Genomic DNA, 12,119 nt, shown 5'->3' on the forward strand with positions numbered 1-12,119 from the left:
GTAAGTCCACAGGTTTTAATAAATAATTATAGACTCTTAATTTGGCATTTCAATATTTTCATGACAATACTTATGCTTTTGATCTGGTCACGCATTTTCCAACATGTCTTCCCAAGTTACGGGGTGCGTCCTCCGGCTCCGGGTAAGCATAGGTACGCGCAACCGGTGTTTGCGTCTCGCATAATGCGCGCCTGCGTAATGTCTCCTGGTGGCTCTCCTTAGCCGCGCCTGCGCACTGTCTGCCTCCTCGCCCTGCCGGCTGCCGCCAGCCTCCCTCAGCAGTTGATGACGTCACGGCGCTGAAGGCTGACAGCCGGGCAAGCAGAAAGCGGGAGCGGCGGCGGCTGCGGGGGCTCAGAGCGGCGCCGGGGAGGGAGCGGCCGGGCCCAAGCCCGCCAGGTGAGGCCTGGGCACGCGGGGACCGACCCCACCCTGAGGATGTGGCACCCCCTCCCCTCCACGGTCCGCGCGCAAAATGGCGGCCGAGGCCGTTGATGAAAATATCAAACCCGGCGTCTGGAGGAGGGGCGGGTGACAGGGTGGGAGAAGCCCGAGGGCGGGGTGGAAGGGATTCTGCCACACTGGTTGCGCTATGAGAGATTGGGGTGCGTGTAGGGTATGTCACTGGTTATCTGATGGGCCCCTCCCTGTGCGGAATGGGATGACACTGTCCCTTCTGTCTGGAAGAGTACCCCATCAGAGGGCGAGGCCCTGTACCATCTCTGCTTGGCTGCCTGCTCAAGAGTCCCATAATCTGATCATTTCTCCATCGTATTGCGCGACCATTTGACCTCCAGGTTCCCATGCCTGTGCCTCCTCACTACCTGTGCAACCTACCAGCATCTCGCTGTTTACACCAGGGCTCACCAGCCTCTGTGTACGCTTCAGTCTACGCCCCTCTTCAACATGACTCCACAGCTAGTAAGCGCCCTGTGGGTTCAGTCATAGTGTCTGTGTCCTGCTTCTGTATATGTTTTAATAACTCAACCTCTCGCTGGTGCCATGCGTAGGCCCCTCGGTCTGTATATGTCACCTATTTGACTTCACATCCAGTATCCACTAGGTTTTTATGGTTGTATTTTCCCCTCCAGTGTGTGTAACCACCTCTCACTTCCCTGTGAATCCTTAGTTCCCGATGCGGTGCAGGACCACTCAAACAGTGCAATTCCTGGTTCATTAGGTCCCCCCTCATCCCCCCCATCATTATGGCTCAACTATTCTCTAGGGTCCGTGTCCTCCTTACCTCTGTGTGTGCATCCTTCCATTACCTCACTGTTTTATCTCGGGGACCAGTTTATACTATCCCTCTGTTTGTGCCATTCTCCAACATGGCTCTACATGTACTATCGACCAGACACCTGGATCCGTATTCGTACTGTGTCCCACCAGTAGCTCAGTCTGTGCTGCAGAAAGTCTTTTCTTCTGTTCTCTTCTCCAGCATGATTCCACTTAGACTTCCGTGTAGTTTCTTATTTCTGTACCCTACTCAAGCTTACAGTTTAAGTCACCAGTTTGTCGACCATCAGGACCCCATTTTCTTTTCTGCTTTAGGACTCATCCACGTGAAATTAGATCAGTGAAGTTTCTCTTATGTGACTATAGTGATCCCTTGTCGAGGATGCTCTTATCAGTGTGGCCATAATAACTTATGGAAGACACTTCTACAACACAGTGTGTATTCCTTTATATATGCAGGTGTGCTATTTCTGTATTGTCTTGTGTCCTTGGCCCGGGAGTGTTCCTGGCACCGTAACCTATCCTGTGGGAATATACACCATCATTGAGCAACTTTGAATCTTCCCTGTGACATTTATGACTGTGAGGGAACCCTAGCTTTCTAAACTATCCTAGGCCGTTACTGCACGCAGTCCTAGACTTGCCCTTCCAGTCATGTACCTGACGTCTCAGCACTGTGACCTAGACATATCAGTCCCTAACTTTGTATTGCATGTTCTTCTTACTTTTTGACTGGGTTTCACATCTGCTGTGTGCCCTTAAACAGTTGCAGGCTTGACAATGCGTAACCTGGCACTCCTATACACGTACACTTTCAGAGAGAGGTTTAAAACATGACAAGTGGAATGGTTGAATTAATCTTAGTGACTGATAATTACTCTACTCTTCATTCTTACTATGCTACTACAGGCAGGAGCTGACTAAATGCAAATCTTCATTATACTCCTCTCTAACGGATATATGAGCCATAGCTGCAGACAAAGTCCCCTCAGTATTGGACAACAAGCAACTTAACACATTGTTCTTCTGGGGGTTTACCAGTGGCTGAGACTAAATCCGACATTCATTGTTACCTTTGCCCTATCCAATAAATATGCCTTATTCTGTTCTCCAGATTTGAGGTCCGTTGCTTTCCCTCTCTTGCATAAGCTGATATGTACTCTAATATTTTTCATTGGCTCACTTGTACCCTGACACCGCCTTCCGAACTAAGACTGAGGTCTTGTATATCTCCCATAGTGCACATAAACTTGCAGGTCAGTGTGATGCCTACAATTCTATAGTCGCCTTGTGAGACGGGGGGCGTGTTCTACCTCCTTTACACTGCGATTTTGTTCGAGTCCGATAGGATAACCTTGTTCCAGGGGTGAGAGTTCCCCTGTATCCACTCACCGCCTCTTCTGGTATTCCAGCTTTCACACCAGGCACAGCTGTTCATTTTTGGGGCTCAGACCTGCTCTCACCTCAGTACCTCATTCTTCTTGTCCAACTGAGGCTCAGTGTAGCTCTTGTTGGCTACATCCCTACACCTCCTAGGGCAAAAGCGGAGGTCTGCACTAACCATCCTGAATCCTATTTCCACCTGCAGGAAGAGCTCTTACATAGTCTCCTATCCTCATATAACCTATTGCTCGTCCTAGCAGCTATCCATTGTGCCATGGCACATGCTCCAGCCCCTATATTTTCACATCTATTATTGCATGTGCTTAGACCTAACCTTAATTGCTGTACCGTTCGCTCTACCTTTGACTCAGTCCTGCCCTCAACCTCTGTACCATTACACTTTTTTGGGGTACAAGTCTGCTCTCACACTTTGTATAGTGCTCTCTTGAATCCAGAATGCGCATAATCTTTCAGCACCTGTAACTTCAGATATCCATTGTCATTTTCTCTATCTGGAAACAACCTGCTTGTGGTTCATATTTTCTCATCCATGTACCTTTGGCAAAGTTGGAGGGTGTGGCTTACATATGCTGTAACATACCGTGCTATCACACCATCCTCTGGGATAGTGGGTTTGATCTTTTCCCCTGTACCTTAAGATTTACTGTTTGGGTCAGACGGCACAGCTTGTGATCAAGCTATGCTTTAACCCCCTGTGCCTTTGCAGGCACGCTGGGGGTCTATTCAGCTTTTAGACTGTCTTTTAACTCCCTGACTGGTGTATCTAATGGCACTGCTTTGCCCATCTAATAGATACAAATCTTAAGCTACAGCCACCTGGTTGCAGCGCCCCATAGAGTTCAGGTGCACCTTCACCCTCTCACTTGCCAGGGTTGGAGCTGAGCCTAACTTTCACCCCTCTACATGAACATCTCTCTCCTCCCCAATTACCTTTTTGGATTTACGCTCAGCCCTTCTGATCTTTTCCTTGTACTTAGAGCTACTAGAATTATGCAGTTTATACCGCCACTGCATTTTTCAAGTAGTAATCTATTTCCCTTACTTGTCACACATTCCACTATCTGTTGTATAAAAGTGCATATTTTTAACAAGTAATGTTTGTAGCTCAAATGGATGTAATGTTCGTAAAGAAACCACGCACTGCTGGTAAATTGTAGTTGCAGTCACTTCCTAAAAGTTACTTGGCCACCTTTCCCTTGATGACTGTGTTTAGGTGGTAAACTGGTACTAATGAGGTGGAATTGTTGAATGGACCGTTTGTCCCCACTCTATGAACTGCCAAAAGCTTTTGTCTGCATCATGGCAGAAATTCTTAAATATTTAAACGGAATTGAAAGGGAATGAAAGTAATGATTCTGTCTTTATCTTAAAAATGTTTTTCTTCCCCATTATTTGTTTAAAATCCCGTTTAGTGAGAGGCGCTGTATTCAGAGCAGTAAGGGACAATTGGAGTCCTGAATAACATTATGCTTTTCTTTTTATTGTCTGCCTTTCACCTTAGAGGGCAATCCTATCAGTTGTAATTGCGTCATGTACCATTTTATTATTTTGTGTCTTTCGTAGTGGAAAAAATTGTGTAAACTCGGGGAAAACAAAAACAGAAGACTATTTCTTAAACTTAACCCAGCTAGGTAGAGTAGAGGCGTCTGTTAGTGGACTTCTTGTAACCCTATACATTACTCTTTGAGTTGGACCTGACAGCGGTAATGAACTTGGTGTTGCTGAGAAAAAACTCTACTATTGGACCATAGGTCTATAGTAAACCAAAGATCATTCAGTCAGTATGATGTCTTGCTCAGTTAGTGTAGAAAGGGTCATTTCAGAGTTTAAGCTCCTCTGTAGATGTTTTATTGGTTATTCCAAGTTAAAGTTTCATTATAATTTCATAAATGGAATCCGGTTCCATCATAAAAACAGCGGGTGTGTTGAACAGAAAAATCTGCTTCACCAGGGCCACATTATGTAAATTGTTAGTGATCTCCTTCCCATGCTTAATTATAGTATTCACGACAGTGATTGATCAGTAAAAACTAATGTGCAAAGATGTTGATTTCACATTGATACTGTATTGTTAATCAGTGAATTCTGGAAGATTTATATGCTTTGTGGGCTGAAAAAGAGAATTGCCGATTTACGTGATATGGCCCTAGTGAAGTGAATTCTTCCGGGAAACACATGTTTGCCGTTTTTTTATATTGGAATTTAAGTCGAGTTACGAATTTATGAAATTGTGATGGAATTTGAACCCCTTGCCGACGTCTGGTACCTCGGTGCATCTGCTCCTGTCACACGTTCCCCGAGGTGTGTGCTTGGGTCCCTGGTTAGCTTCTTGCGGCCCTTCAGATCTGTTGTGTCCACCGATTGCTCGCCTGCCGGGGGCTGCGGCTCAAGGGGACCTCTTCCACCCCGGGCAGGGTCTGCTGTCTGCATCCCCAGCCTTGGCACCGAGGAGGGGCTTCTTTTTGTTCACTCTCTGATATGACTGCCGCTTTCAATCCCGAGGAGAGTACCCACAGGGCCTCTTGCCACCAGATTGTCAGGTGTTTTTATCCTAGCTGGCTGTTAGTAAATAAACGGGGTGCTGTTCATGGCACGCCCGTGTGCACCCTCACTGTCTGATCGTGTGCAGGAGGGAGGGGTGGAGGCTGCCACAATACATATGCTCGTCTCCTTTCATTGATGCGGACGCAGGCTGGTCCTTTCTATGCCTGCTTTTGGTTATGCGTGGATCTGATAAACGGAAAAGCTGTCCTATTGTTGCATGTTTAACGATATTGACAGCTCGGCGTTGCTCGGTAAGAGAGCCCCAGTTTGGGCTTGATGGCGAGGGGGTGAGATATGCATGTCATCACTCGGAGTCTATAGCGCCTATGAAGCCAGGATGCTCATGGAGTGCAGATAGCGCTCCCGATGGACGCTGGCTCTGCCCTTCCCCGCCCAGTAAGCGCAGGATGCTGGGCGCAGCCCTGGAGGAGAGGAGGTGGAGGGTGGGGTTAGCAGGCAGCAGCATTTCTGGGCTCGTCGCATCTCATTGTTTTGGCAGCGGCTGCTGCGGAGGAATGCCCGGTTCCTGCTCGGAGAGTGCCCCTTCCTGTGTCCGGGGTGCTGATGGCGGACGGATCACGTGAAGCATAGACGAGGATTGTTCTTGGCGGGGAGCTGCCTCGTCCCTCGGCCTTCTCTGCAGCAGGAGCCGCCCTGACCAAGTGGCGTGCCAGCCAGCCCCTGCACTTGTTGAGTATGCTCCCCGAGTGCCTGGGCATGCCCTGAAGGCGATTAGTCGAATCCGACCCCTATGCTTGTGCCATCAGAGGGCTCGCTTCCCTCGGTGAAAGGACGTGAGATGTGCCTGCTGGCTTGGAACAGTACATTGTGATGGTACTTGGGCGGCTCTATCTTTTGTTTGGTGATGCATTTCTCCTTTCTGATCAGGCAGTGTGAGGAGGCACCTCGTAATCGGTGAATAATCTGCTGTTGCATAAATGTGTCTGGCAGGGGGGTTTGCAGTAGTCCGCTGCGGTCTGTGATGTCTTAAGCGGTGATGCTTTGCTGGCGAGTGAAGGGTACATGCCATGTCACCTAGGTTCTGTAACACGGTAATCCGTGCATGTAAACCGTTTCTGAAATGAGGATGCAGAACACTGCACCTCAAGAATACTTGTACGAAACATTGGCCCGTGTCAGTGTCATTGTCCTGTTTACAATGCACTTGAAGCTGGGCCTGTGTAGACAGGGCTCTATTAACAACGCTGTTAGCTTTCCTCCCCACGTCCCCTCACCCTTGTGGAAATTCCTTTTTAGTTTATACCACGAATTAACATTGCTGCCCACCTACCACCAGGTGTCATGCTAAATCCTGCGTATTTTGTTTTTGCTACCCATGTTTGTTTTTGTTGGACTATTTTCGGTCCGTAAAAACATCTATCTTCTCCCAGTTTTTATTCTTGACGTAGGGGTATGTTTTGCAATTAGGTACCGTTCATAAATGTATTTGTGCCGCATGTTGTAACTTTTGGGTTATTGCGTAACTTTTTTAAAATTAACTTTTCATTGAAGAAACAGATACGTTGCATTCACCACATTACCAATGAACAATCACACAACAAGGTTATGTCATCGACATTATAACACAGCCTATTCGCCACTGTTTACTGTGCCTGCATTAGCGCTCCCCATTTCTCTTTTTATTATCCTGTCACTTCGTCTAAGCCCTCCTGCATCACCTGTTATGTTATGTTATGTTAAATTGGTTTTTGTAGAGCGCACGGCTACTCAAAAAGAGTGTCCCGGCGCTTTTATTTAAGGTAGGCTGCTAACATAACACATTAAAAAGAAAGAATACCAGATAAAAGAAAACACAAACAAACGCCCTACTGGGTGAACAACCAAGTTTTGAGCTCCTTTCTAAAAACTAATAAACTAGTGGCTCCCCGAAGTGTTAGAGGCAGAGAATTCCATAACTGGGGGGCCAGTAGTCCAAAAGACCGGCCTCCCAGGCGCGCTCTCTTCACTCGCGGGACCACCGCCAACCATAGAGATTCGGACCTCAGGGAACGGGCGGGTCGATAAAAGGCGAGTCTCCTTTGGATGTACTTGGGCTGCAGAGACATTACATGGATGCCCCCTGTATTCATTCCACTTGTTCCACACCTCCCCCCATTTCTGGGGGCAGCCGCTGTTAGTACAGGCAGTTTTTCCCTCACCATACACTAGTCCATGCCTCTCTTCCAGTCATTCAGGGACATTGTCATATCTGCACCCCCAAGCCTGTGCAATATTTCTCTTGGCCGTCATTAGTGCTAGGGCTACTCCAGACTGTTCTCTCCCCTGGTCTGTTGCCTTCCACACATTGAGTAGACACTATTTTGCTGACGTGAGAAGCTCAACCCCACATACCTCATTCAAACACTGTGTTATTGATACCTAGTAGGATTGGATTTTATGGCAGGACCATATATGAAAGAATGTGCCTTACAGTCTGCAACCCCTATGACAGTGTGTGTCCGCTCGCTTCCCCATCCTTACCAACGTAGTACACAAGATGTAAGCTCTATGGAGGATTTTGAGTTGCACCAGGCAGAAGCAGGATCTAATAGCAACCTCCCGGGGAAAAGCAAGTGCTTCCGACCAGTCATCTTCCTGCATATCTGGAAAGTATTTCTCCCAGTTCTCCCATTAGTGGATTGGCATATCTGGCACATTACTTTACTAATTTCTTGTATGTTAGCGAAATTGCCTTTTGTGTGATATGTTCCTCAAGCAATCTTTTCTCATGGGGCGATGGATCTGGGAGGGTCTCTCCCTTCGGTAGCACTACCTGTAGGATGTGGCGAATTTGTAGGTATCGAAACGCCTCGGTGGGGGCTAGCTTGTAAGATTTTTGCAATTCGGCTTAGGATATTCTGTCCCTTGCCGCCCATACGTCTCCCACAGTCGAGAGGCCCAACAGGGCCCACTTATCGAACCCCTGCTTTTTACCCAAGTTGCAGGGGTCAGACCCCCCCCCCACCCCCCAACCCCCTCTCAAGGGTGCTGCCTGAGTGATCGAACCCTTCCACCCCATCCCACCGTGTGTAGAGTGCCAAATTTGGATCATGAGTGCAGATGGACCTGTCAGGGTGTTTCTTCGGAGGGGTATAGAGGGCGCATAAGTATCCTCTCGGCTGTAGGACCTGATGGTCCGTCCGATATGCTGGTTCCGTCATAGGTTGGTGAACCCACTGATTGAGTACAGTCACTAGTGCTGCTCAATAGACTCCAGTCATGGAGTGATTTGCACCACCCCATCATACCATCTCCTGTTTAATTTATTGAGAGCTATTCTTGGTGAACCACCATCCCACAGCAACGTTCTGATCTCACCTTGTATGCTTTTAAAATACGCTACTGGGAAGGGAGTGTTTTGGAGGATGTAGAAAAAGCGTGGTAGCGCCCTCATTTTAAAAAGGGTCGCTCTGCCCAACAGGGAGAGAGGGTGCGATCTCCAATGGTGCACCTCCTCTTTCAGTCGGTTCAACGGGGATGCAGATTTCTTAAAATAAATAGGTCTTGGTTAGTTGTAATGAAGATTCCTAGGTACCAGAAACCGCCTGGTGCCTTGCAATTATTTGCTATTCGTGGTGTTGACCCGTGTAGAATAAAGACCACTGATTTGCTCCAGTTAATCGTGTATCTAGTATTTCTGGAAAGTGATGAAGACCTTTAGGATTCTGGCAATGGAAGACCGGGGTGACACTACATATGGCAGTATGTCGTCTGTATATAGTGATATTTTGTCTTCCCAGTTAACTGTCCATCAAAGGCCTCTTATCATTTGGTTCACCCCCGGATCCAGACTACTTTTACAGGGGTGTGGAATTTAATAAAATATCTACTTGTCCATGGGGCAGGCTGCTTAATAAATCTACTTGTCCTGTAACAAAATCCACTTGTCCCCTTTGTGCCATGTAATGCGGCAACAAATTACGCATCAATCCCATTATATAAGAGTTCTGATATAGCCTCTCTGATTATGCCAGGGTTCATACCATAGTAGTGTTTGAATACTAACAATTCCCTTAGGCTGCTATGTTTCTGCAGGTCTACATACTGGGGCTGAAGGTAGTGGTAAGCAATAGTTCCAGGGTTGGAATGCACTTTTTAGTCTGTGCAAACCTACTAGCGTGCATGTTTTAAGGGTTTTCACCAATTCTTCTCTAATCATTTCCCATACTGAGAAAGGTTGGAAATTTACTACTGACAGTGGCAGACTTAAATCTTCTTCCAGGGTTGGGAAAAATGTGGTTGGAGGAAAAGAGAACTTGAAAACATTCAGATTTTCACATAAGCAAATCTACACCTGCATATTTGCTCATGCTAAAATGCAGTTCACAAATATTTTACTATCAACATGAAAACAGAAGGAAGAGTTCCCCTTGGTTAGGGTGAGGTGGCACAGCATCGAGATAGGAAAATTAAAAATAAAAATAATAAAAATAAAAAAAAATAGATATGTATATGGGAAAAGGAAAAAAAAGGGGGAAACACATATTCATCATATAATAGTATAAAAGTGGAAAAACAAAAACAAAAAAATAATAAATACCACACACGGTGTTAGATGGGGGAAGGGTAGCTAGGGTGCTGAAAAACGGGGAGCTCGATATGGGCTAGACAACGCCTGAGATGAAGGGAGGGTTCCTCAGGGGGGAGGGTGGGCGGGTTGGGGAGGGGGGGGGGAGAAAGAATAAAAAGTCCTCATTTTCTGTAGAAACACAGTGTACATTGACTCAGATGATACAGACATACAGGGTGGTCGGAGACTGGTTAACACTAGGCTATGACTACAAACCAGCTTATTAGTAGTAAAATCTGCTCCTGGAACCTTAACGGTATAGGAAGTTTAAAGAAACAGCAAAGGGTGTGTGAATTTTTAAAGAACTTAGAGGCCAGTATATATTTACTACAAGAGACTCATCTTGAGGCAGAAGCATGTACAAAGGTTTTCAGGAAACAATGTTGGGTACAGGAAGTCCTATGCTCGAGGCAGAAGGGAATCTCCAGGGGGGTGGCAATAATTGTTAGGGCAAATAAGGGAATTAAGGTGCAGAGCTGGGAAACAGATCAGTCAGGGAGATGGTTGGTAGCGGTCCTTCTGATTGCCAGTTCACCCTATACATTTGCAGTATATTATGGCCCGAATGAAGACAATGAAAACTTTTTAAAAAAACTTGAGAAGACTTTAATTCTGGGTACAGCACCTGTTATTCTTGGGGGCGATTTCAATCTTGTCTTAGATAGTCAGTTGGACCGTACCTCTAGAGCAAAATATGTTCCGCCTAGGAGATCTCTCTCAGCCCTCAAAAATATAATAAGAGTCTTTAATTTACTGGATGCTTGGAGAGCTAAGAATAGAGACTTAAGAGAGTACTCTTTTTATAGTAAAAAGTATAGGCAATTTTCAAGAATAGATTTGTTTCTGGTGGACCAAATACTTAAGCCGGCTTTAACTTCAGTTTCCCACACCCTAGTGGGCCTCTCAGACCATTCAGTTGTGGAATTGAATATCAACTTTAAGTCTCTGGTTTATGAACGCAGATGGACTCTCGACAGAACTATCTTATCAGAAGGAAGCATTGGACTCAAAATCAAGAGCAGTATAGTGGAGTTCTTTCTATTTAATGTGGGTTCGACCACGGAACAAACAGTCTGGGAGTCATTCAAAGCATTCATAAGAGGCTTCCTGGGGTACCAGATGAAACTAAAAAGAAAAAATCTAAAAGAAAGAGAAGCTATAGAGTTGGATTCTATCAAGAGGAAAGAACAAGAACTACAGCGGGCAGTGCTGGAGGAAAGAGATCAGATCCCGGTACTTGAAAAGGAGCTCTTAGAATTACAATTAAATTTCAAAGCTAAAGCAGATAAGCTGTTGCATGATCGGTGGGAGGCCAGCAAACTTAAGAACTTTGAGTACGGAGAGAAATGTGGTGCACTCTTGTCGTGGAAAGCCAGATCTGATAGGACTAGAAACAACATTAACATCCTGTCCCAACGGAGTTCGGGAAAGCTGTTGACTGAAGAAGAAGAGATCAGGGCAGAAGCCAGGGGTTTCATGGCTGAGTTATATCAGGAGAGCATAGGTGGGGGAACTGAAGATCTGGAGAAGTGGTGGAACTGGAGGACACTACCTCAATTGAGTGAGGCAGATAAAAAGACTCTATCGGGCGAGATTACTGAAGGGGAAATCAGGGTACAGCTAAAGAAGATGAGCAGAAATAAGGCCCCTGGCCCGGATGGCTTACCAACAGAAGTCTATAAGGACAACTTAGAAGAGATACTCCCCCACTTGCTATCTCTTTTCTACAACATATACCAGCAAAGAGGAGGTATCCCACCCTCATGGTCAGAGGCTACTATTATCTTAATAGCCAAACCCAATAAGGATCCTATGAAAATAGAGTCTTACAGACCTATTTCACTTCTGAATTCTGACCTTAAAATATTTTCTGGAATTCTAGCTGGGAGATTAGCAAAAGTCATTAAAACTATTATACACCCGGACCAGAGGGGCTTTGTGCCAGGTCGGCAATTAAACGAGCTGACATTTCAGGCCATTGGAGCAATAGATTTTGCGGAAGAAAAGAGACTGCCACTGACCATCGCGGCAATTGATGCCGCGAAGGCCTTCGATCAGGTCTTTCCTTTGGGACACTATGATTAGGTTTGGTTTTCCACCCCCCTTTATTCGGGCTGTTAAAAAACTGTATGGGAACCCACGGGCGAAAGTCTTGATTAATGGCTGTCTGACTGATTGGTTTGCGATTTCGAGGGGGACGAGACAGGGTTGCCCCCTGTCTCCTCTCCGATCTCTATATCGAACCTTTTGTCTCTGTGGTGAGATTGGATCCAACAATCATCCCCTTTAAAATGGGAGGTCTGGAGCTTAAGACCGCATTATATGCGGATGACTTATTGCTCTATACCACTAATCCACTAGAAGC

General features: G+C 46.2%; 1 protein-coding gene across 2 annotated transcripts in view; it reads left to right on the forward strand.

The window, feature by feature from the left end:
* Positions 1–234: 234 nt before the first annotated feature.
* PAFAH1B1 (platelet activating factor acetylhydrolase 1b regulatory subunit 1) overlaps positions 235–12,119 on the forward strand; it is a 593,618-nt gene continuing 581,733 nt past the window's right edge. Inside the window, exon 1 of one of the 2 annotated variants that reach the window (XM_078679307.1) lies at positions 235–399. The gene's annotated coding sequence lies outside the window, so the exon portion shown is untranslated. The remainder of the gene's footprint in view (positions 400–12,119) is intronic. The other variant, XM_078679308.1, reaches the window with a different exon arrangement.

The sequence above is a fragment of the Lissotriton helveticus genome, chromosome 3_1, assembly GCF_964261635.1.
Source record: "Lissotriton helveticus chromosome 3_1, aLisHel1.1, whole genome shotgun sequence".
NCBI lineage: Eukaryota > Metazoa > Chordata > Amphibia > Caudata > Salamandridae > Lissotriton > Lissotriton helveticus.